Here is a 25,899-nt window from a genome sequence, read left to right as displayed (position 1 = left end):
CTGAAAAAAACAGAATATATATGTATACGTATATATGTATAACCGAATCACTTTGCTGGACACCTGAAACTTACACAACATTGTAAATCAGCTACATTTCAATAAAAAAATTTTTAAGAAGAGTGAAATAATGCCATTTGCAGCAACATGGATGGACCTACAGATGACCCTAGTAAGTGATGTCAGACAGAGAAGGACAAATATCGTATGATATCACTTATATGTGGAATCTAAAAACATGATACAAAGGAAATTATTTACAAAACAGAAATAGACTCACAGACATAGGAAACAAATTTATGGTTACCAAAGGGCAAAGCGTTGGGGGAAATTAGGGATTTGAGATTCACACTACCATATATGAAATAAACAACAAGGACCTACTGTACAGCACAGGGAACTCTACTCAGTGTCTTGTAATAACCTATAATGGAAAAGAATCTGAAAAAAACAGAATCTATCTCTGTATATCTATATAGATAGATATAGGTATGTAGATATACCTGAATCACTTTGCTGTACACCTGAAACACTGTAAATCAGCTATACTTCAAGTAAAAAATGAAGTTACAAAGGAGACAATATTTATTCTCACAACACTGTGACTAAGTATATAGTCTAGCGACTTAAATCTAAAGTCATTTTGTTTTTACAAGTCACCACCCACCCCGAGAAACTCCATGACATGGCTCTGAAAAATAATTTGCACAGATCTCTGTAAGTTAATTATTGAATGACCATCTCTGAAAGCTTTTTGTGTATTGTACATTTAATCAGAGAGAGAGGCCTGGTTAACTACACTGCTGTTCTTTTAAAAAATCAAGATTATTTAACCACAGTAAAATAAATGGAAGACACGACATGTTTTTAAATTGTCTGTGAAAATGTACTTGCTCTAATGATTTTTGAAGAAGTCCTGGTCCCTGTTTATCGTCTTCCCCGTAGTGAAGTGATGAGGCCCGATTCCCACACAGCCTGCCAACTCGGTCCTTTATTTATATTAGAGCAGCGGTTCTCAGACTTTCAGCATACACCAGAATTATCCGTAGGGCTGGTAACGTCACAGAGTTCTGGGCCGCACCCACCCCCAGAGTTTCTGATCCAGTAGGTTTGGGCGGGGCCTGAGAACTTACCTTTCTACCCAGTTCCCAGGTGATGCCGATTCTGCTGGGTTGCAGCACGGTCTATAGCTAAAGAAGTTCTCCGTGCTGAACCATGCAGGTGCCATTGGGAGCATCTGAGCCCAGCTCCCTGTTTACAGCTGAGGAAGCACGATGCAGGTGGAGGAATGTCAGGTCAGTCCAGGCCCAGGGAGCCTGGGTGGGGAGGTGGCATTCATTCGACGTAGGAACGGGGTGAGCACAGAGGCCTGGGGCAGCACCACCCTCCCCTCGGCCCTTCCTGAAGCCACAACCAGCAGAAAAAGACGTCAGCCCCGATATGCTCAGGCCAGCATGTAGCCAACTGCTTTCCAGTTTTGTCCATCACTAGAAGACTTCACGATCTCTATGTCGGGCAAGTCACTGGTCTCAAGAGCTTTGGTTTTCTCACCACAAAATGAAGGCATTGGTCCAGCTTATTTTTTAAAATTCCTTGGAACTCCAACTTTCTATGACTCTACCTAAACATAATAAACCTCTGATGAACATTTGTTGAATGAGTAATGGGAAACAGAAGTATTTGTGCTCTGCTGAGAGAAAACAGAGGAAGGGTCAGAGGCTTCCCTTTTTGGGTGAGTGGGACCTGGATTGACTCCCAGCATCGCCTCGGTCAGCAGGATGTCCGAGGGTGTCTCCTTACTGCAGGAAATCCCAGAGAAAAGCAGAGGTTCAAGGTTCCAGACTGAGAGGATTATTCTTTTCCTTTAAGTGAGAATATTCATCATGGAATGAAAAGGAACCAACAAAACACGAAACTGGAACCAATAAAACATAGGAAAGAAGAGCCTGGGGTCCGCAGCAGTGATGGGAAGTGAGGTGTAAGTGGATGGAAGTCCCTAGAGAAGGGGATGTTTCTTCACTCGGGACCAGCTCCCTCCCATCCTGGGGTCTGTCCTGCACCCTGCAGGGCAGATGGAGCTGGTGGTCTCTGCAGACATTGAGAAGTCACTTTTATAAATATTTAAACAAGAAGTAAATGTGTCTGTAGCTAAGAGAAAATGGACAGGGATACAATCTTCAACTCCCTTTGTTTTAGCTTTGAAGTAACTATAATTTTAAAATAAATGTAAGATGGATGTATAAGACTATAGATTCTCGATATTTGGAAACCACTGACTTCTTAGGAAGGGAGATGCTAACTGCCTTATAAATACCCAGTTTTTGTTTTCTTGGATAACCCTACTTCTGAAAGAAAACTGGAATTATGTGTGGCAGGTCAACTTTAAGTACTATTAAACAGACTAATATAAAAACATGCTGTTTCAGACAGTGGAACTGTCCGACCCGGGAAATGCGCCACACACAATCTCCTTGTGCCAAGAGGGTCCTGAAGAAGTATTGTTAGAAAGACAGGCACGGCTAGTCCCCAGTTAGAATTGCCGAGGATGAGAAGCTCCACTAAAATTTCTCCACGTTTACATCTTTAAACGACAAAATGGCTTTCAAATTCAAATAACTGTGATGGAGACATTTATACAATAGAGTTCACGCCTGCCTGTTTTCTTAACTAGAATATTCAGAACATAATTTAGCCTTTTTCTTGTTGACTCACTAAGAATCATTATGAGTCAAAACCATAGAATTTTAGTACAAAAGCGTCCTTAGAGACCAGCTAGCTCCATTTCTTCCTTTTCGAGATGCTCAAGCAGAGGTGTGACAGGAGTTAAGTGGAAAGCAGAACCGTGCTGCCAGTTTGAAGGGAGCTGATCCAGAAGCCACGGCTTCGATTCTTGGTCCAAGGCTGTGACCGCCACACCTGCCGAGGCCTCGTGCCTTCCAGACTGGGGAGTGAGGTGACGCTCATGAGACCCTGTAGATGCGGCAAAAGCCAGCTTCCCCTTTGCAAGATGGGCTCAGACTCAATGCATTTTGCATTTTGAAGTCCACTTTTTATATTTTTTCCCTCTTTGCATTCACCTATCGTCTGTAGTGCTGTGGGTGTGTAAATGTGGTTCTGCCTCTAAACGTTACCCTACTCTCTTAAGCTGGGGTTCCACTCGGCCGTAAAATATTGTAGGTGGGATCTCACAGGGGTCTTTCTGCTGTGAGCCCCAGTCACTTTCCTGGGGACGGGGCCTCTCCCTTTCCTCTTGGCCTGTCCCCCACTCCTCCCCTCCTTTTCCCGCTCCTATAAGATGAGGGCGAAAAGCCTTCTGTTTTCCCCTGCATGTGGGTATTCAGTCCCTGTGCTTGTTTGCTAGGGCTACCATCATAAAGCACCACAGACCTGGCGGTGGTACTTAAAACAATCGAAAGCTGGAAGTCTGAGATCAAGGTGTCAGCAGAGCTGGCTTCTCCTTGGTTTGTGGATGGCCCTCTGCTTCCTGCGTCTTCACATGCTTGTCCCTCTGTGTCTGTGTCCTTATCGCCTCTTCTAAAAAGGTCACCAATCATATCAGATCAGGGCCCACCCTGGTGATCCATTTTAACTTAATTACCTCTTTAAAGTATCTATCTTCAAATATAGTCACATTCTGCGGCATTGGGGCTTAGGACTTTATCATATGAATTTGAGGTTGGGACACGATTTAGCCCATGACAGGCCCTTTTCACTTTTAAAGTTACCATGAATCACTCTAGGGAAACAGACAGTTGTAATGGCTCCAGAATTTTATAAAATTCTTATGGCCAAGGTCCCTGAGTAATAGTTCCAGAATTACTTCTAAGATGGTAATTGAAATGAAGAATGACTGATAGATTCACTCATTCCAGAAGGATCCCTTCATGTTCCAACAAAGGCAGTGACTGACACCACAAACTTGGACCCTGGGGATTGTTTCCCAGGCCCTGCAGGTGCGGGAGGAATGGGAAAGGCCAGATGGCAGCCTCTGGGCAGCAAAGTAGGGAGAACACAGAGAGGGCGGGAGAGGACAGAGCCCAGGCCAAACAGAAATGATGGCTCCAGAGGCTAGGATGGGGGTGGGGCTTCCTGGGGCTGGCGGTTAGCACCACTGGTTCAAACTCCTTTTCAGTCTGTGCCTTTCCCCTTCACTGACAACCGGCTGAGAAAAGGCCACAGGAGAAACATGGGTCATCTGGGTGCTGGGGAGCAATTAAAAACCAACTGGGTAAGAGATACATTCTTTGATGGGAACAGAAGTTCTTTGTAGGTACAGCGGACTCACACTTGAAATCTGGCCATAAGAGTCTATGCAATGTTGAGCACCTGCAGTGCTTTTCCAGTCTGGCCCGGAAACACTGAGTGCTGTCTGTCCACGTTCTACCTTCATACAGAGCCCAGCCCTCAGCCTGCCTGCCTGCTTGTCCTCTTTACTGCCAGGGGAACTCTCTGTCCCCACATCCCATCTCCCACCCTCACCTCACCCCAAAACTGGCTGTTGAGGGAAACATGCATCCAGTACTCCATCCAACATCTACCCGACATCCATTCACTCCAACCAACATCCATCCAACATCCATCCCCTCCCCCACCCAGTATCCACCCAACATCCATCCCCTCCCCCACCCAGTATCCACCCAACATCCGTCCCCTCCCCCACCCAACATCCACCCAACATCCATCCCCTCCCCCACCCAACATCCACCCAACATCCATCCCCTCCCCCACCCAACATCCATCCCCTCCCCCACCCAACATCCACCCAACATCCATCCCCTCCCCCACCCAACATCCACCCAACATCCATCCCCTCCCCCACCCAACATCCACCCAACATCCATCTACTCCATCCAATGTCTACCCAAAATGCATCTACTCCCCCACCCAACATCCACTCAACATCCATGCCCTCCCCCACCCAGTATCCACCCATCCATCCACTCTTCTATCCAACATCCATCTATTCCTTTGAACCCTGAACACGAGCAGAGCACCAAGGGCCACTCTTATTCCTTTAAAAACTTTTTATTTTCTGAAGATGACTACTTAAGAAGCCTGATGACCAAGCTTGTCAGCGTAAACTGAGGCCTAAGAAGTGCTTGCCCAACTCAGTGTGACTAACCCACATGAATTTCAGAGAATGTGCCCGTGACTGTGTTGGCTTCTCTATGATTTCCTTCTCTCAGGTCTTGTATAGGTGAAGTGTTGCTTAAGAAGGGTGTTACTTAAAAAGAAAAAAGCTGGGAAGGGGGGTGGAGAATCAGTTGATACATTTTTAGAAATCACAGTAGGAAGAAATACCAAGGAAAACATGAACTAAGAAATCAGAATGACCTCTTAGGCCCTGGTCACATATGGGTTAGGAAGAGGTTTGCAAAGTTAGAAAGATCTTTTAGTCCACGTTAAAATACCTTTTACAAGGATCCCTGAATCTGAATTTTCACACTGGCCATTTCCTGGTGAATTGGTCTTTCTTTCCACACCCAGGAACAAAGTTCCCTCTGGGAGTCAGACATTGACGCTTCCCTGGGGGAACACGGGGGCGCCTAAGCCGATTTTCCTAAATTAATTTTACTCTTATCTTGCACTTTTTTCTTTCTTTTTATATATATATATATATATATATATATATATATATATATATATATATTTTAAACATCTTTATTGGAGTATAATTGCTTTACAGTGGTGTGTTAGTTTCTGCTGTATAACAAAGTGAATCAGCTATATGTATACATATATCCACATATCCCCTCCCTCTTGCGTCTCCCTCCCACCCTCCCTATCCCACCCCTCTAGGTGGTCACAAAGCACTGAGCTGATCTCCCTTATCTTGCACTTTTAATCTGCATAAAGTCATCAGTCCTTGTTCATCTTATGGCCTGTCTCTGGAGAAAATCCCATTCAGAAGAAATACAGTAATTCAAAGTAACTTAAGGCTTGACTGTTGTCTCTCTAAAGGGGCACATTCAAAACACACTCAAATTCTTCTTAATGTCCTCTTTCCCATTCTCTTTACTCTCAAAATCTCAACAGCTCACATGGGAATTGCTTCTAATTCCCTCTCCCCCACCCCAAACCCCCAGACTCTCCAAGACTTCAGCTTGTATGGGGGTTCATCTATCTCACCCCACTTTCCTCTGCTCTCCTCTTTCTAGATCTTTTTTTCTCCCATAAGAAGTTATGGGAGAGAAAAAGATCTCTGCCCTTAAGGTCAATCCAGTTCACTTTGCTTTTCCAGTTGGCTGTTCTTTTGTGTCCTTGACCCATGTATCCAATCGCTTCAGCCAACAACACCCAAGCTCCCCCGTTACGAGCTGCTCAGCCAAGGGGGAAGGACGCTCATAGGTTATTCATTGTGTTTTTGTTCCTGTCATGCAATGTTGGTCATCTGCTCATCATCCACAGTCCGAGAGGAAAAGGATAAACAAATTTAAAAATCTTTTGGAAATAACCTAATAGCTTTGCACTTATCATTTTTGGAAAACCATTGTTGGTATTCAATGTTGAAAATGTCTAAATCATAGGACTTCCCTGGTGGTCCAGTGGCAAAGACTCCACACTCCCAATGCAGAGGGCCCGCCGGGTTTGATCCCTGGTCAGGGAACTAGATCCCACATGCCACAGCTGAAGACCCCACACACTGCAATGAAGACACGGCACAGATAAATAAATAAATAAATAAGTAAGTAAATAATAAATAAGTGCTGTAAAAAGAGAAAATGTCTAAATCATAAAAAGGTTCCATTGCCTTCAGAAAGCTAGCACATTGTATGAAAAATCGAGTAAAAAAGGAAAAATAATTGATTTTATTTTTGTCATTTACTATGATTACATATGTATTAGAATTCTGTTCCAGCCAATCAGACTATCCTTTTGTACTTGTGTGAAGGTACATCCGAAGGCATAAATACCAAAGGGATAAACTCAGACAAAGGGTGTGAAGGATGGAAGTTGAAGAGAGCGGGCTCTAACTGAACGAGCTCTGGCTCTGGTGCAGGCTGTCCAGGTTCTGTTCTCAGATGTGTCTCCCATCGGCTTATTCTCTTTAAACGCAAGAGCCCTGCTGGGACATCAGGGCCATTTCCTCTGTCTTCCTTTAGGAACGCTGGGCTGTGTTTGCCAAGAGCTTTGATCACCCCATCTGGCTCCATAGAATAGAGCAGGCAGTTTTCTAGAACAGGGTAGGGTAGGAGTGAGGCTCTTGCCTGTAGCTCCAGCAGGAAGATAGTGAGACAGAAGAGGTACATGTCCGCTGCCTGCTCTCACTCTGGACAGTAAGCCGTAAGTTGGGGAACCAAACTGAGTAACCCCTAAGTGCTTTATTTTTAGAATATATACATTACATATATAACATATATGTGTATATACTTTGAAGTATAGTTGATTTACAACGTTGTGTTAGTTTCAGGTGTATAGCACAGTGATTCAGTGATGCATACATATGTATCTTTTTTTTTTTTTCAGATTCTTTTCCCTTGTAGGTTATTACAGAGTATTGAGTAGAGTTCCCTGTGCTATACAGTAGGTCCTTATCGGTTATCTATTTTATATATAGTAGTGTGTATTGCCCTAAATGTTTTAAAATCACAAAACAGTACTTCCCTGAGCCAAGAATTAGCACTGTGAGAAGGCCTAACGGCTGCTTTCTAAGAATCAGATAGGAGAGATACGGGGGGAAGGGGGCTGGTGCACAAGTCCAGAAAGTCCAGTTAGAAGCCTCACGGTAGTGACAGTGAGCCTGGGAAGGTGGCGACCAATTCGAGAGACACTGTTGAAGTTGAAACGGGAGTGTAAATAACCCATTAGAGAGGAAGGACGTGGGGAAGATATGAGTGGTGGTACTGTTCAGAAAAACTCAGAGGAGAAAGGAGGCTGCCTCGTGGCCACTCTTCTCTCCTCCCCATCTTGTGTTGACTTCATTAACATTTTAAGAAGTTCAGGCCTCTCCTAGCCCCGCAGGGGGGCTGAGCCTTGTATAGCAGCGGGGAAGAGCCCCTGGGACTGGAGTCCGGTCAGGCCTGGCTGCCCGCTGTATCCCTGTGTCTTTTTCCATCACCTTCTGTAAAGTCCTTCTGAAGAAGGACAACGCCAAGGTGTTTGTTCCATCTTCTTACTGATTTATGTTCATAAACATCCTCTTTGCTTTCCTCAGTACTAAAGACCCTTTCAGGTGTTGTTCAGCCATCATTTCTGCAGTGACTGGAGACATCTGTGGCATGAAGGTTGGGCTGATAGGATAGATCAGACGCTGGACTGCTGTCGTCTTCTCTGAGGAACTCGTCTACAGCAGGGGCCCGTCTCCAGGTGCTGGGGGTCTCCATGGAGCCCTGCAGTGTTTGCTTCCCTGAGGGCACCCACTGGGGGTGGGAACCCGGCTGGACCCCCGGGTAAAGGCTGGGGCTCAGCTGGACCCAACATCGTCTGCCATGGGGCTTCCTTCTTTATGCTTAAGTCTCTGGGTATGGCTGGCACGGGCCCCCAAGACCTCCTCACCAAAGATTCCCAACCTTGACTTAATAGTTTCAACATCCTTCAAGTGACCTGTGACCCTATGTTTTAAATCTAATCTTCCCCTCTTTTCCCTTTTATTAGAAAAAAAAAAAATTGATCTCCAGATTGTAAGCTCCTTAAAGCTAGACATGATGAATTTTCCTCTAAATATTTATTGTGAAAAATTTAAAAACCATAGAAAAAGTGCAAGATAAATATAATGAACACCCCCTAGATTCACCAATCGTTACTATTTTGCAACAGTTTCTTTCTCTATGAAGATACATATACACACATAGTATATATCATACATAATATATATACACTGTAGATACATTGTACGTATACACACGCACATATATACTTTTTGCCAAAACTATCTGATAGTTGTACACATCATAATACTTTAGCCCTGAATATACACCTCTTATGAACAATGGCATTCTCCTACATAACTGCAATATAGTGACAACATTCAGGAATTTAACATTGCTTCGATGTTATGATCTAATGCAATGTTTCTGTAGATCTTTTTTTCAGAGATTACGTAATTTTCCCCCGGATACACTTTTATCTCTTCCTGCTTAACCAACTCAACTCAGGACCTAGCACAACATGACACACACAGAAGTCCCTAAGTAAACATTAGCTGAATGAATGAAGAGATGGGTGGAAGAATGAAAAGTTCTCTCGATGTGTCTTCAGACTTCAAAAGGTGCTTGACTGAGCACAGTCCATGAACTCCATGTGGGAATCACACGACCTTCAAGCTCTTCTCATTGATCTTGGCAGAAACCCTACACCCAACAGGATATGTATTTTGCAACCGTGGCTTTTTGTCCTCAGCTGGGTGATATTTAAGTTACTGGTGCTTAGAGGCACCATCCGGAACTTGGCAAACCTGTTCAAAGTGAAACATGTCAGAATCTCTGTTAAGCATCCCTCATACATCCTACAAGCACCCAGGCTCCACCATCACTTCCAACTACTGGGAATGCAAACGAGCATTGTAAAAAGAAAGCAGGAGGAGGACGGAGCTCTGCATTGTAGGATTTCACGTCCGACAACAAAGAAGGGCACAGCTTCTGCTGTGATGGCATTCATGGTGTCAGAGGTGATCTGTCACAAAGAGGCTTTTGCGGAAACCGACAGCACATTCATTGCCACGGGGCACAGCATTCAGTGAGGCAGACTTTCCCCCCTCATATTTGACGGAAGTTGTCTACTCATATCTGGTATCAAAGAGCCCCAGCAGAAAACTCTACTTAAAGAGCGCTCTTTCCACCAGAGGACGGGTCCCAGGCGTGAGGCTGTGCACACGGCAGGTGCCCCAGCCCTGGTTGTCTCCTCTCTTGCTGGCATCTGTGGCAGGGGCATCCTAACTATGGTGGTAGGCAGATAGAGTTCATGATCATGCCTACTTTTCATTGGAACTTAAGGTAGCTGAACTTCAATCTCTCCATTCGGACAGTTTATCATTTTGCTTTTCCCCCCATATGTCCTAGGCATCCTTTTAAGACTGTAGGCATCCCAAGTTCTACATAAAATCTCAGCAGTGAGTTATTATTAATATGTTTTATGGGCGCATCAAAGCAATTATCCTAAAGCATGCTCGAGACAAGGATAGCTGGGTTCTAATTGTATCTAACAGACTTCAGATGAATGGCACTGCACTTCAGAAGCACACAGTTATGAAGAAAATTCTCTTTTTCATTTTGGTTTCCTTCTCTCCTGATTTGTTTGAAAGACTGAAATTTGACTCTTGAGGGTGGAGGATGAGTTTCGGAATCCTTCCCCACCTCCCAGGACTCTTCCATCCTGCGCCCAGTTTCCCCGTTCTTTGCTATCTGCCCAGCGCCGCCCACGTGATGTCATGAAAGCTGCACTGTTTCACATCTGGAGCATCTCTTGGTCCACGATTCAGGGACCCAAGTCCCCCTGGTCTCTTCCAGGAACGAACTGGCTCCCGGACAATTGCCTAGTGTCCAGGCAGGGGCCACTTTCTTTTCAGAGGACATTTGATGTGAAGAGATCACTGTTCATTACATCAGGGGAGGCAACCTGGCAGCTCTGCGCCGGTGCTCCAATTCTATTTGGTTTGTAAACTATAGATTTTCTTTACTGCGTGTTTCCTTTACACAGCTTGTCTTTGTCTAGATTCACAGTATTTCCTCTGACACAATCATCCTTCAAATATTACCCCAAACAGCAGTGGTGGTGGTGGGGTCACAGAGAAATACCCAAGCAGTTCTATCTTATTATACTAGTGAACTCTTTCCTACAGGATACAAAAGACACGGATAAGAATATTAGCGTCTGTTGTCTTGGCAGCAGGGTTACTGTTAAAATAGTGGAATTTAGGGACATATTTTGGTTATTTTATAAACTGCATTACTCGCCTTTATCTATGAAACCCAATGATAGATTTCTTCAAGGAAGTGATAAAACATTAGTTAGAACAATCACAATCTTGGATAAATAAAAAGGCAACCAATAAAACCGCCGACTACTTGGATGAAAAGAGTACTGTGTTACCCCGCTGTGAAGGGACAACACGGAGCTTGGATAAAAGCTGGGGAAGGGAAGCTGCTGACAGCATCAGCTGGTGTCTTTCTGAAACTCAGTCTTCAGTCACACTGCACTTGCTCACCAATGTCTTCCATGTATTTGCTTTCGTGCACCTATGGGGATTTGGGGAGTCACAATGTTGGATTCTGATACATTTTTAAAAATCTGGCTTAGAGCCAGTTGACTGAACTTGGTTAACTGGGTGAGTAAATAATCCTGCAGCATAAACTGTTCACCTGGAATGATGCACTCGTTTTGAGGTTAAGGATGCAGCTGAAACAAATCTTTGCATCCCTGTCCCTGAAGGAAGGGCTTTTCAGTGAGGGGGTCCAGAACCCTGAGCTCAGCCTCCAAGGAGGCGGGTGAGGCCACTGGGCGACCTTGAGCAAATCAGTCTCTTCAAGGGTCTCTTTCTTCCTGGGTCAGATGAAGTCAACCGGTTCAGAGGGGTGGAAGAGAAAAGCAAATGAGATTGTGTCTCTGAAGTTCTTAGCGCAGTGGCTGGGACACACGTGCTTGATACATGATTGCTATGAGTACTACTACCTCTAACCAGATGTTGCTGTTGTTTTAAAAGAAGAGATACATTCACAAAGGTATGTTTAGGGCTTCCCTGGTGGCGCAGCGGTTAAGAATCTGCCTGCCAACGCAAGAGACACAGGTTCGAGCCCTGGTCTGGGAAGATCCCACATGCCGCGGAGCAACTAAGCCTGTGCGCCACAACTACTGAGCCTGCGCTCTAGAGCCTGCAAGCCACAACTACTGAGCCCACACGCCACAACCACTGAAGCCTGCATGCCTAGAGCCCATGCTCCGCAACAAGAGAAGCCACCGCAATGAGAAGCCCACGCGCCGCAACGAAGAGTAGCCCCCGCTCGCCACAACTAGAGAAAGCCCGCGTGCAGCAACGAAGACCCAACGCAGCCAAAAAATAAATGAATAAATTTATTTAAAAAAAGAAAGAAGGTATGTTTAGATTATCCGTTTTAAGAAAAGCACAAAAGAACCAGGGAAGGTCTCAATGCCTCCTTCCTCAAAGTGAAGATACATTTCCTTGTTCTGTGATCTCTGTGCAGTTAGAATGCAGGACAAGACTTAAGATACACAGGTATTTATTTTCCAATTCAGGGGAAAATGTACTCATTTACCCAAGTAAGTTTACCCGTTCATTCAAGACACATTTATTAACTCCTAGTAGGTGACAGGTATGAACATACTATTAATGAGATAATTTTTTTTTCTCAGAAAGATATTTCTTATATTTCTAATCAAGGGATTTTCTTTTAACATTTATTTGTGTCTTGCAAATTCCCAGGATACCTTCTGCTGGAAAGACCTACCTCATATTTGAAAGCAAAGGCTATGTCGCTGTACTAATTTTATGTCAAGTCCGAATTATAGCAAACCTGGTGTCTGTGAATGCCCTTGAAAGGTTTATATGGTGGCCAATGTTATGCCAGCACTCATTCAGTTGCGAGCAATTGTCTTTTTCAAGGTGGAGAATTCTAGAATGTTTACCTTTGACCTTGGCCTTCTGTGGATTTGTGCATCTTTGTCTGCTACCCTTGGGCTTGTGTTCCTGGGCTCTGGGCTGCAAAGTGTCCTCCTTTGCATCCGAGGCTCCTGCAAAGTGCCAGGTAGACAGTGGGTTGAAGCAAAGCTGAGTTAAGGAAATAAAGAAGAAGGAAAAGTGAGAAGGGAGCAGAGAGATGGTGTATAAGAGGAGGAGGGTGGGCGGAGAGAACTTTACCCACGTGGTTGGCTATTGAACAAGTTGATACGTTAGAGACAATACAAAATGTAGTGCATATAAAGGATATTTCTCCTTTCATGGATTCCAGAGGGAGAAGAAGTCAAAAGGAACAGGTCAGAGATGCCCAAGTCAGAAGGGGGATGGGGCGAAAGTGCATTTGTCCAGCAAGAAACTGGCAGGGCCCCTTCTAAGGGGCCCTTAGAAGGTGACATTGTCCAACTGGAAATAGGGGAGCGACCGAGGCATCACTGCTCACACCTGGTTCAATCTCCAGTCCAGAGAATACGGCAAAGGGGACTGAGTCACTGATGTAACCCTTAAAGTTTCCTTACGAGGGGATGGCCATTCTGGAGACCAATGGACTTCTCAATAAGTCCAATAAATCAGTTTTTCTTCCAGGGCTAAAACAAATGACTGTTTCTCAGGCTGAGGGCCAGCTGAAGTAGCTGGTTGGGGTTATTTGGGCTGTGCTGTTTAAAAACAATACAGTATACTCACACTCATGTGGGGGCCGGAAATCAGAAGAGAAAGGGTCAGATTCACTGCTGCTCTCCTACACACCCACACCTTCTGAGCGCAGGGGCAGATGTAACTGTCTGCACTGTGTATCCTTTTGTCCTGTCTTTTCATGCTTCTTAGCCAAGTGTAAAGAGTCAATTTGGTGTCAGTTAAAAGCACACATGGTATTAAACTGATAAGAACAGATACTACACTTGATCTTAGCCAAAAGGCCGAAAGAGAAAAAAAAAAGCACACGCGGTAGAACTCCATGGTACTAGTCATCTGCTGATGACCCACCAGGAGAAGCTTGGGAGCCAAGTTTGGACTTACGTCCAAAGAAGAACCCTCGCTCACCCCAGCTAACTGAGGTTTTATATCAACATTTCAAATGGAATGGGAGACACAGCTCTTTAAGAAGGGGTACTGACAACAGGAAATTAAATTCTGTAGGTATTTGCCAAGGATGTAAAATGTGATGCACGTTTACATAACAGAAACTGCAATTCAGTTGGCACCGGGAAGATAATGTAGAAAAACGGTCACGTGGCTGAATTTTGTGCCTGAGACATCATTTTGTACCTGGAATCGTGATTTGCTGTAAAAATTCTGAAGTATCTGACAGGATCATTTTAATTACACAAGTAATATACACTGTCTTCTCGTTTGCAGAAAACCTTAATAGCAATTAGAAACTTCCCAGATGAGCTGTGACGAAAAGCTTGGGTGGGACAGCAGAAACCCAGATTTGGTTGTTTTGTTTTGGAGAAATCGAGCTTCAGTTTTAGGTGAATTCGAGGCTTCTTGACGGGTTACCAGACAGTACAGCCCCTATTCATCCGCAGGCAGTGGATGGGATGGTGCGGGGCAAGCTTTTCCTGAATTGCCTTAAGTGTATATTTGCCATCTCTCCTGCGGCTAAGAGCCGTTCAAATTCACTCCCAGAATACCCTGGGACTTTCTCCAAAAATGGTCACTCCAGAGCACATCTTCGCACAGGAATCACACCGCTGTCAACGAGGTGATGTCAGCCAGACAGGAAAACGGTCTGTAGCCGTGGATCCCGGCAAAAACCTCTCCTGTGTGGACACACGGGGAATTTGAAAGGAAGATGTGTCGGTGAAATGACATCACCTCAACACACAATACTGCAGGGACGCGGTGGGCCAGTGGTCCTCAGTGGGGAGTGGTTTCTCCGGGGACATTGGCAATGTCTGGAGACATTTGGGGTTGTTACCACAGGGTCGGGGGCTGCGGGCATCTCGGTGGGCAGAGGCCAGGGACCCTGCTGAGCATCCTGCCATGCTCAGGCCAGCCCCACAACTGGGAATTATCCAGCCCCAAAGGTCAGCAGCGCTGAGGCTGAGAAACCCTGTGTCAGCGAAGAGAAAAGGAGTTTCAGTTCACAGGACCGCTGTGCCAACAAGGAGTCTGTGTGAATATTTAAACATAGTCAACTTGCGAGCTGGGAAGTGGCTTTAGGGAGCTGCTCCTGTCTGGCCTGTGAGCCAGTTCATCCAATCTCAGCGGAGTCCGCTTGTCCCACGTGAAGCACCGGCTGGGCAGGCACCGGAGATGTCTCCAGGATAAATCTGCAGAGGTGGTGGCCTCCGGCTTGTGAACAGATCCATGCGTGGTGACCAAGGAGCAGAGCGGGCACCGGAGCTTTTCTCCCTGTGATCTCGTGATTCCAGAAATTACCGATCCGGGGCTGCCGTGCTTTTCATTTGTTTTCAGACCATGGAACGCACTTCTTTTCGCAACTGTCTTGAATATTCACGAAGTCTAGCTGTATTTTCATAATACAGTGAGGAAGATGTGACAGTGGATCACTGTCTGCATTTTACAGAGGAAAAACCACGAAGGAGGTAACTGACCTGCCTAAGTTAAGAGTTGGGAAAGACCAGTCGCAACTGCTGCTGGTACAAACAGGAACCATTTGTTTGGCACTTACTGCGGGCAGACAGTGTGCTGAACACAGCATGTATGTGTCTCATTTTCTCCCCTTCCCTCCGCCCCAACCTCACTGGGACTTGGCTGAGGGCCTGTGGTCCGGCTTCACAGCAGGGGACTGGCCCACCTGGGGCGTGAGCCCCTTTCCCCCTCCTCCATCGCTGCCCCCCACCCCACTCCGATGCGGGTACAGAGTTCTCAGATTGCAACTAGGAAGAAGGCTCAATGAATCACAGGAAAGAACTTTTTTATTTAAATGGGATTGACACTTCAGTCATAGAAACGGTTTGCTCTCCATTACAATTTTTTTTTTCAAAACGTAACTTCCCATTCATTTTTACTACATCGTGTAGATATACAGCAGGCAGATAAGAGCACTGAATCCAATTGATGCATGCACTCGCTCACTCATGAGACAGTAAGCGCCTGTTGTGTGCCAGGGAAGGTTCTAGGCCGTGGGGGGGCGGGGTGGTAGTTAGGATTGTTGACTCTAAGCTCTTGTCTTCGATGTGCTCACAACCTAGTGTGGGAGGTGGTGAGTCACATCACAAGACACACACACACAAGAGAGGTGTGACGTGCTGGGGCATTTCAGAGGCGGGGAAGAAAAAAGCCTGGCTGAGTTTTGACGGGGACTGCTTGCCTGGAGCCTACAGCGTGTGGGAGTGTTAGAAGGAGACGGGCCTGGATTCACTGGAGGGGTGTGGTTCACATTCTCTGGTGGCTGAGGTGCTGTTTTGGCTTCCTCATCTGTATGGACTCTGTCAGTGATGTCTGTACCTTTCACCCAGGGGTCATCCTTGTCACTCACGTCTGTTTGGTTACCAAGGTCTGCCTTCCCCCCGCCCCCCCCCGCCCCAAATGGCTTCCACATAGGATGGCCTGGGGTAAATTACTTATTTCTGTGATCGTTTCTCCTCTTCTATAAAGCGGGAGTAATAAAAGTGGTATGTAGGGACTTCCCTGGTGGCGCAGTGGTTAAGAATCCGCCTGCCAATGCAGGGGACACAGGTTCGATCCCTGGTCGGGGAACTAAGATCCCACAGGCCGCGGGGCAACTAAGCCCTCGCGCCACAACTACTGAGCCCGTGCGCTCTGGAGCCCACAAGCCACAACTAGAGAGAAGCCCGCGCTCCGCAATGAAGAGCCTGTGTCCCTCAACTAAGACCCGACGCTGCCAAAACTAAATAAATAAATATTAAAAAAATATTTAAAAAAAGCTACTGTACTCCAATAAAAGTTAATTTTAAAAAGCCTTTAAAAAAAAAGTGGTATGTATATGATAGATGTGAGGATTAAATTGGACACTTAGACACAGGAACCCGGACTTTGCGGGTGCGGAAATGGCTGCTCTGTTTCCAGTGGCCCCCTCTTTGCCTTCTCTCCATCCCCTCACCTCCTTCCTTTAGGCACCTAACGTCACCCTGGACACCCTGGAGGCCCTTCTGGTTTGTTTCTTCTCTGCTAATCTCTCCTCTCTCCAAACATTTCTGCCACTAGTCTCTGGTAGGAACCCCTTCTTTCTTCCAGGGAGTTTAAATAAGTAAGGTTGTTCGACTAGAAATAACTTATTAACTCAATTGTTTATGAACTCATTGTTTTTCCAACTCATTAAAGGTAGCTTTAAACACTTGATCTTAAAGTCCCGAATCAAGTGTTTTTTTCCTGCACTTGGGGAAGAATTTTTGCTCTTTGCATCCCTCCGTTCATTTGCACATGTGTAGGCAGAGTAACCGTGTTGCCTTATTAAAGAACTCCAGACACCCAAACTATAGAATATTAAATGATATATCTAGATCGTGTGTTTTCTTCTCAATCACAGTTAATTAAAGCCAAACTATATTTTTCGAGTTCCTCATGGGTAAAGACATGTTGTTCTCACTTCAGCCATGTGGGTGTCCCCGGTTTTTACCCTGAACACCAACGGCTTAGCGGAGAAAGTTAGGAGATGCAAGATTTCTATTTCTTTTGAATTTGTATTGTTAAATCAGGAAATATTTTTAAAGGTAATGGTTGAACACTGAAAAGGTGAAAATTGCTTTAATTTATAGCAGGAAACCAAGGCTCACTTGAAATTTCTATGTGTTTGATTGAAAGGAAAAGATCGCATTCAAATACTTATCCCTGAGACCAGAAATGGATATAAAATGCAATTAAAAAAAAAAAATTAAAAAAAAAATGCAATTAATCCATCTGCTAATTGTTCTTCCTTGTGTGAAGAGCTGTTTAGTGTTTACTACCCACCATGACTGTTCTGTGGAACTGAACCAAACCCGGGTCCAAAGCCCTTCTGTGCTTTCCTTCCTCCCTCCTGGGTGTGGAGGAAGGTTGGGGGAGGGGGAGAGGAGCTGCCCGCTTCCCAAACTATAGAACATTAAACGATATATCAGCATCCAGCAGCCTCTCTGCTCTCCGGCTTCCCTGGGGTCTCTCCCAGGGTATCCGCGGGTCACCTGCTCACGTGGACTGTCCCTTGGGCAGGTGTAGCTCGGGCACGGTCTCTGCCTGGGTCTGCCCTGGCTTGGGCACTACACTGCTTTTCTTAGAAGGAGGCTCTATGAACAGCACAAAGGACAGGCGTTAGAGGCCTCCTGGCCAGCCTTCTTGCTCTAGGAGTCCTGTGTGAATCGTGTCTTCTCTCTTCTAGAACCTTCACTCATAACTCTCTATTTTCCACTTCTCCCTATGTGCTGGCTCCTGAGGTCACAATCCCATCTTAAAACAAACACCTGAGGTCACAATCCCATCTTAAAACGAACACCTCACCTTGACCCTTATCTGTCCCCCTGCCACCAAGTTCCTCAAGAGAACAAGGTCATATTTGCTCTGTCTACTTCTCCATCCTCCATTTATTCTTTTTTGTAACAGCTTTATTGAGATATAATTCACATATCATGCAATTCACCCATTCAGGTGTATGATTCAACGGCTTTAGTATATTCATAGAGTTACGGCATCCGTCACCCAAATCAACTTTACATTTCCATCACCCCATGAAGGAACACTGTGCCCGTTAGCAATGGTTCCCCATTCCCTCCCCCTCCCCAGCTCTGTTTTCCATCTCTGTGGATTTGCCCCTTCTGGACGTTTCATATAAAAGGAATCACACAATATGTGGTCTTTTGTGTCTGACTTATTTCCTTTGGCGTGATGTTCTCAAGCTTCATCCATGTTGTAATATGTCACAGTATTTCATTCCTTTTTATGAACAAATAACCTTCCATTCTGTGGACAGACCACATTTTAGTTTATCTATTCAACAGCTGATGGACATGAGAGCAAAAGTTCCTTCCTTTTGCTCTTACGGATAAAGCTGCTCTGAACATTCCTGTGCGAGGTTTTGTCTCGTAAACATTTGAAAATGTTTTTATTTCTCTGGGGCGTGGTCGGTCACCTTCCCCCGAGGCATGTGGCAGAAAGGGGGAGTGGATAACCTAACAAAATCAAGGTCTCTTGGGAAAGAGAGGGAGCGTAGATGCTGGGTGAATAACCAATAGTTGTCACAAATGTTTCTTCTTTTTATAAGGATTAATCTTCACGAGCATATGCCTGTACGTCCCACCCATGAGTCATGTTCTCTATCAAGTTTAGAAAGCATCCTTCCATTTCCAGTTAAGTGTTGTTCATTAATAATGAACACTTATCAAATGTCTTTTGCCGTCAAAGGAGATTATTTTATGTTATGAAGTTTGCTATAGTGTGAAACGCTAAACTTATAGATTTCTCAATATTAATTTATCGTTAAATTAATGGGATTAAAACTTGCTTCGTTGTAGTGGGCAGTTCTCTTAATACATTGTTAGCATGGTCTTTATAGTTCTTGATTTAAAATGCTCACATCTAAGTTGCAATATGTACGTAGGGATTCAGTTCTCTGGACCACAGGCAGATAGCTTGGCCCATGCACACATGATAAGTACAACTAGTGAGTATTAATGCAGAGATGTAGCAAGGCAGCCTGGAAAGGAAATTCAGCAATTGGAGGAGGTTCTGTGGCCTGAAAGTCTACATAGAATTGTCCAGTCAAAGCGGAGGCCAGGAAACCCTCGGTGCCATTATCTGGTCTGCACGGAGACCCTCCACACCTCTGTCTGGGTCACGGTTAACTCACAAATCAGACCAATTTGGACACATTCAAGCCAACAGATGGAGGTTCAATTTTAACAGAACCTTGAACACGGTCGACCTCTGTACCGTTAGGGTCTCCCCACATGGGCATCACAGCACGGATGTGTGATGCCCACGTGGGGCACAAGAACCCCAGTAAGAACCCCCAGTACGCTCTCCACAAGAACCCCAGTAAGAACCCCCAGTACATATGCACTAGCTAGTCTGGTCTCTGGTCTTAGATTCCTGGTGGGCTTCTCCCTTTAAGTAACAACTTTTGTTTTCTCTATGAATATGATGCCTTCTTGTTATAAAACATTCAACTACTATAGAAAAGCACAAAAAAGAAGAGAAAAATCACCCCAAATCTCACTACCCACAAATGCCAGCACTGCTTTTGGTTTAAGCCTCTTTCCAGCCATCAACCTCTGGGAAACATACAGACGGAAGGATCAGCAGATGTGGATGTAAATGCAAATACATATGATTTCATTGTATAAAAAGTGAGTCATACTAGACATGCTCTTTTCTTGTTAAGTAGTAACTTTCATTTCATGTAAAGTTGACAGAAGAAAAACAAAATGCAGTGAAACTGAATGGACTGCTAAACTTATATATAAATACTCCTTCAGAAGATATATTAGTTCCCAAAGTTGCCTCTAACGTTGAGGAATTACAATCACCGCGGAGAGGTCAAGACCGTATTTTTTGGCATATTTTTCCATGTTGGACAATCTGGGTTGACTTTGCTTGAAAAACCAGGTGAGAAGCTCTCATACATCTTCCGATCTCCCCTGCCCGACCTCCTACCTTTCTTCCTTATGTGCTGTGAACATGACTCCCTGGCGGCTGCTTGTTTGCTTTTTCTTACTCTTTCCTCTGAATTGACCCGATGGGAACCAAAGCTCACCGCCTGGCCTTCAGCCACGGCGCCTCCCTTATCACTTCAATCACATTTTCGCTTCTGCTCAGATCACTTATTTGGAAGGAGAAAGTTTAATCTAAAATACTGTGTAACAATTAGAGATGCATATCTCATCTTTTACAGACAGGTTAACATGACATGGCCTCTCTTAGTCATTTCTTTACCATCTTAAGGTGTCATCTAAAATTATTATTTTGAAGAGTCTATTTATTAAAAATGACTTCTCAGTAGCACAGAGAGCCACACGAAACAGGTCTAGGAGGTCTCTCCTGAGATTGGACTGGCCTTTCCACAGTGTGCCAGAGGCAGAAAGGTGCACAAGACCCACTCCTTTGCTGCCACCAAGGCCACATGCAGACGTGGCCCTGATCCTGTGTCCTGTCTCCTGGCTGAAGGGACACCAGACTCACAGCCACTCAGGACAACCTTGGGTTTACCCGAGAGCTCTCTCTGTCTCACTTGTCACATTTAACTGATTACCAAATCCCATACTTTTTTGGGGGGGAATAATTTTAGGTTTACAGAAAAGTGGCAAAGATGTAGAGAGCATCCCTTTATATTTGCCCAGCTTTCCCTAATTTTAGCAGCTTACATAACCACACACAATTATCCCAACGGAGGCATGAACATTTGGTACAATACTACGAAGTGAACTACAGACTTGATTTAGATTTCACTGGTTTGTCACTCATGTCGTATTTCTGCTCCTGGGTCCACTGAAGCGGAGACTTCAGGGCCTAAGTACGTATGTACTGAAGTCTTTCTTGTCCTGGTCAGCACGTTGCCTTCACTCCGGCCCTCAGCTCCCCTCGCGTCCACTCTGCGGAAAGCCTTTGAAATGACCCCCTTTCTCCAGTCTCACTCCCTTTCAGCCGTTCCTTACAGAATGATCTTTCATAAATGCAGATTTGATAGTGGACCTTCCTTCTCAAAGGCCCTCAAAGTTTTCCCTTCATGCATGACACGGAGTTGAGGCTTTCTAGCAGGGCCACGTCTGGGTCTGCTTCTCCGGCCTCATTTCCCTTAATTTCTCCCAATTCAGGACCCACGCAGGAAGGTCCCTGTGCCCTCTGTGGCCGCCGGCTCACAGCCTCCGGGCCTAACGCTGGCCGTCCACCCGCTCTCACTCATCCTTTTCAACCTGCCCCTGGGAAGTTTCCCCTCATCCTTCCCCTCGCCAAGCCTGGACCTAGCACAGCTTCTGTTAGGGTGCTGACCAAACTGCGTTGCGGTTGCCTATCTGTCTCCTCTGATGGCTTGTCAGAGTCTTTTGGGTTCTTTTTGGCCACACCGCAGTTTGTTTCGGATCTTAGTTCCCTGACCAGGGATTGAACCCGGGCCCTCGGCAGTGACAGCACGGACTCCTAACCACGAACCCCCAGGGAATTCCCTGTCAGTCTTGAGCAGAGGAAATTTGTCTTTATTTCTGTAGCCCTGACACCCATCATATTTAGTGCTCAGTAATTGTTTGTTGAAGACATAGAAAACAAACTTATACTTACCAAAGGGGTCGGGGGGATAAATTAGGAGTTTGGGATTGATAGCTACACACTACTATATATAAAATAGACAAACAACAAGGACTTACCGTATAACGCAGGGAACTAAACTCAATATTTTGTAATAACCTATAGTGGAAAAGAATCTGAAAAAGAACGTGTGTGTGTGTGTGTGTATATAACTAATTCACTTTTCTGTACACCTGAAGCTAACACAACGTTGTAAATCAACCATATTTCAGGGAAGCAGGCAGGAGACAGTGGTGACTCAACCATGGTTGATGCACAGAGCTCGTGTGAGATCATGAAATTGGAATGTCTCCATGACAAACGGCCCTGAAAATAAAGCCAGCTGCTACTGCAGAGAGGTATTTCAGAATTCAAAGATTTTCAAATACCACGTGATGGGGCCCTGGTGAGAGTCAAGGGCTTCCTATGGTATTAGCCCAGCCTCTTCTTAGTGGGACAAACTCCTTGGGAGGCATCAGTATCGGTCGGTTCGGCTTGAGGGAGGCTCAGGAGAAATTTCAGGTGGGGGTAGGGGTGTCAGGCGGCGACAGTAGCCTGCTGGAGGCCCGCTCCTGGGGCCAGGCTCCCCAAAGTGTGGCCCACGGCAGGGAGCCCAACTCATCGTTCTTCGCCCAGGATGGCCTCAGTTTCTGAACTGACAGTCCGCGTGCAGCAGCCCCCTCAGTCCTGGGCTCCGTGGGAAGGTTGGTCATCCCCACAAGAGGCAGAGAAGATGCTCATGAGAAACTCAGAAGGGTCGTATTCATGGGGGGCTGGAGACTGAGTCCCGTCTTCCCAGAGCTTCCACCCAACTCATTTTTCTCCCACTCCACCCTGTCCAAATCCATTTGGCAAAACTCCTTTGAAAGAAGCAGTAGAGTGTTTTTAAATGGTTCGTTATCATTTGTGTAAAGTTCAGGTAATGCGAGGACTGAATTATTGATTGGAAAATCTTCATTTCTTGGCGGCATGCAATCCGGGCAGCTTAAACTGTCACGGGAGATTAAAAACTGTTTTTCATTGTAAAGTGATATTTTCACACTGCCAAGAAACGTGCAAAGTAGAGACAAGTGAAAGTTCACGTATAATTTTGTCACCATAGCAAAATGCATTTTAATATAGGTTCTTCAATCACTTTTTCTTAGACTTAATTTTTAAAAAATAATTGCAATTACAGCATACGTACCATTTTGGTAAGCTCCTTTTTACTCCCCATTACATTATAAACATTTTTTCATGCTGCAGTTTTCATACCCAAACTGTTTAATGACTACATGAAAAACACTTTTGAATTAGACTGGGAAATTTCAAAGAAATACTTACTAACTTAATTAGCATACATAATGAAGTCCTGAAAAGTTGTCATTTTAGAAATCTACTGACATGGGAAGATGCTCATCTTATGTTTTTAAGTAGAAATAAGATGCGAGGTAATTATTTCTAAACGGTGGTTTTAATTTTTCCTTTTTGCCGTTTTTACTTTCTGGAATGTGATAATGAAATAATTACTTTGTAATAAAAACACAAGGAACACTTTCCAGGGAAAAAAATCCTGAGAGGAGATTTGATGCTTAATAGCATCTCACAAAAATGCCACTGAAGTCACTCTGAGTTTGGAATTAAGAAGCCAAGAATCATGGATAAAACAAATTATCTATAGAAAGGAAAAACTGCAGAGTTTGTCTTTGCTAGTACAGTTGGAGAGTTTTTTCAAGAACAGCCAATGTACAGGTGAGGTCACCCGGGCACTGGAGGGGAGGAGGGTTCAAGGGGAGAACCCTTTGAGTGCAATTCTCAGGGACTCCCAGCTAAGGATACCTGATCTGAGACCAGGGATTTCCGTCCTGTGTCATATGTACCTTTGGAATGGAAAGCGATCGTCTGCCCAGGGGACACTGGTCATGCAGCTGAGTCACTTAGCTCTGAGTCTAGGCTCTACAAGTTAGCTTTTCACTGTGGTTTGATTTTCAAGTAGATTTGCTCAGAACTCCAAAACGCAATTCCCTAGTTATGGAGCCTGGAATGTGGCAGGCCCGGCACTAGGTATTGTGGATACAAAGGCGAGTACTATAGTTATGTTCTCCTTATCTGCTCCTGGCGGGTAGAGATAAGTAAATAAGTGATTAAAGTTTCACACGTTAAATGCTATTTTGAAATATAAATATGAATGAATTATAATAAATATGAATAAATATAAAAAATAAATATTTGGTTCCTGGCCCATGGTTCCTAAAACCTTTAGAATCCCTGGAGTGATGTGTATGCTAATGAGATGACTGTGGTCCGACCCTAGGTAGCTTCAGGATGGGGGCTGCCTGCCAGGAAAACCAAGGCACAATTAGAGGGCTGGAAATTTTAGCCCTAAGCCCTGACATCGAAGGAAGGGAGAGGGGGAGGGGCAGGAGGTTAGGTGAATTACTAACGGCCAACGATCTAACCAATCGCGTCTACTTAAGGCAACTTCCATTAAAAAACCCTAAGCAATTGCGTTCAGACAGCTTCCCAGCTGGCGAACACGTTGAGGTACGGGGAGGGTGAGGCACCCGCAGAGGGCATGGACGCTCGGCACACCCCTCCCCATCCCATGCCTGCCCCATGCAGCTCTTCATTGGCTGTTCTTGAATTTGAACTCTTTATAACAAACTGGTAACAGTGAATAAAGCACTTTCCTGAGTTCTGTGAGCCATTCCAGGGTAATATTGAACTTGAGGGGTTGGGTCATAGAAATCCCCGATTTATAGCCTGTCGGTCGGAAGTATAGGTGGCAACCTGGGACCTGTGACTGGTGTCTGAGTCGGGGGTGGTCTTGAGGGGCTGAGCCCTCAACCTGTGGATTCTGACACGTACTCCGGGTAGGTAGCGTCGGACGGAATTGACTCGTAGGAGACCCAGTGGTGTCGGGAGGCCTTTGCTGGCGTTGGGAGAAAACACCAGACAACTATGGCTCAGGAAGTAGCGCAGCGTTGGGAACACAGAAGAAGGGACCCTAATGCAGACTAGGGTGGCTGGAGAAGGGTTCCTGGAGAAGTGGATTAAACGGAGACCTAAGGGTGGCCAGGCAAAGGGGGAAGATGGGGCTGTAAAGAAAAGATTCTGGGCAGATGGAAAATCTCAGGAGAAATCAGGAGGTGTGCTTCTCCTTGCAAATATAACTTGTAAACTGACCCTGTAGCTTCCATACCTCATTCTCTTATGAGCTAGATTAGTGTGAGTCCATCTTCTTGGGTCCGGACACCTCTCGACACAGTGACAAAGTCGATTCTCTCGGCCTACGTATCAGAGGGTGAGATCAGGGAACGCCGAGGTCCCACGGAGACAGTGTCACCAACGTGAGCGCCAAATGGATCTTCCCAGAAAATACTCCCTGCCTTGTTTTGCATGATTATTCAAACTGCAGTGAAAGTTCTGAAATATTTGTGGTTGGACAGTTTATTCACAGTGGGTAATCTGAAGACAGGCCCAGTGTTGTTTTGAAATAGGGTTTTCTTTTCAAAACTGACATAGATACTCTCTGTGGTGTCAGAAGTGGCCTGGGGAGGGTAACGGGGGGTGGGATGCGTGCACCCCGTTCCCGGTTGTTCCTTTTGAGTCAGTAGCCACACCTGCACTTACTCGTCTCTACTCACAGTGTCAGCTCTTTACTGTCCCCCTGGAGATCCGGCATAACAGCTGGATCTTGTCCCTTCAAGCTTTTCAAACACAGCTGGCAACCTGCCTTTGCAGGAAAATTTCTGGGACCGTGGAGAAGCTGATCCAACACACTGAAATCCACTGCGAGTCCGTCACCCGCCTCTTCCACGAAATCACTAACCCTGTGAAGGGACACACACACCTTCCCGGCACCTGCAATTAGTTTGCATTCATTCTGTGCTTTTTGTTAGTTTGTTCGGGGGTCTCCACTGACTAGTTCATCTATTAATAATAAGGAACACTTACTGAATGTCTCCCGGGTGCAAGGCACTGTCTTAAGGGCTTTATGTGAATCAATCCATGTAGTCCTCATACCAGCCCCACGAGGTGGCTGCTGTTACTGTCCCCAGGGTTCACACCCAGGGGGGCAGTGGAGTCGCTCACTCAACTGCTTTCTCTGTCTT

The 25,899-nt window shown here is 45.3% G+C and overlaps 1 pseudogene; it reads right to left on the bottom strand.

The window, feature by feature from the left end:
- Window positions 1-13,461: 13,461 nt before the first annotated feature.
- On the bottom strand, window positions 13,462-13,558 carry LOC116763831 (annotated as a pseudogene).
- Window positions 13,559-25,899: the final 12,341 nt, after the last annotated feature.

The sequence above is a fragment of the Phocoena sinus genome, chromosome 12 (assembly GCF_008692025.1).
Source record: "Phocoena sinus isolate mPhoSin1 chromosome 12, mPhoSin1.pri, whole genome shotgun sequence".
Taxonomy (NCBI): domain Eukaryota; kingdom Metazoa; phylum Chordata; class Mammalia; order Artiodactyla; family Phocoenidae; genus Phocoena; species Phocoena sinus.
This window is presented reverse-complemented; position numbering and strand designations above follow the sequence as displayed.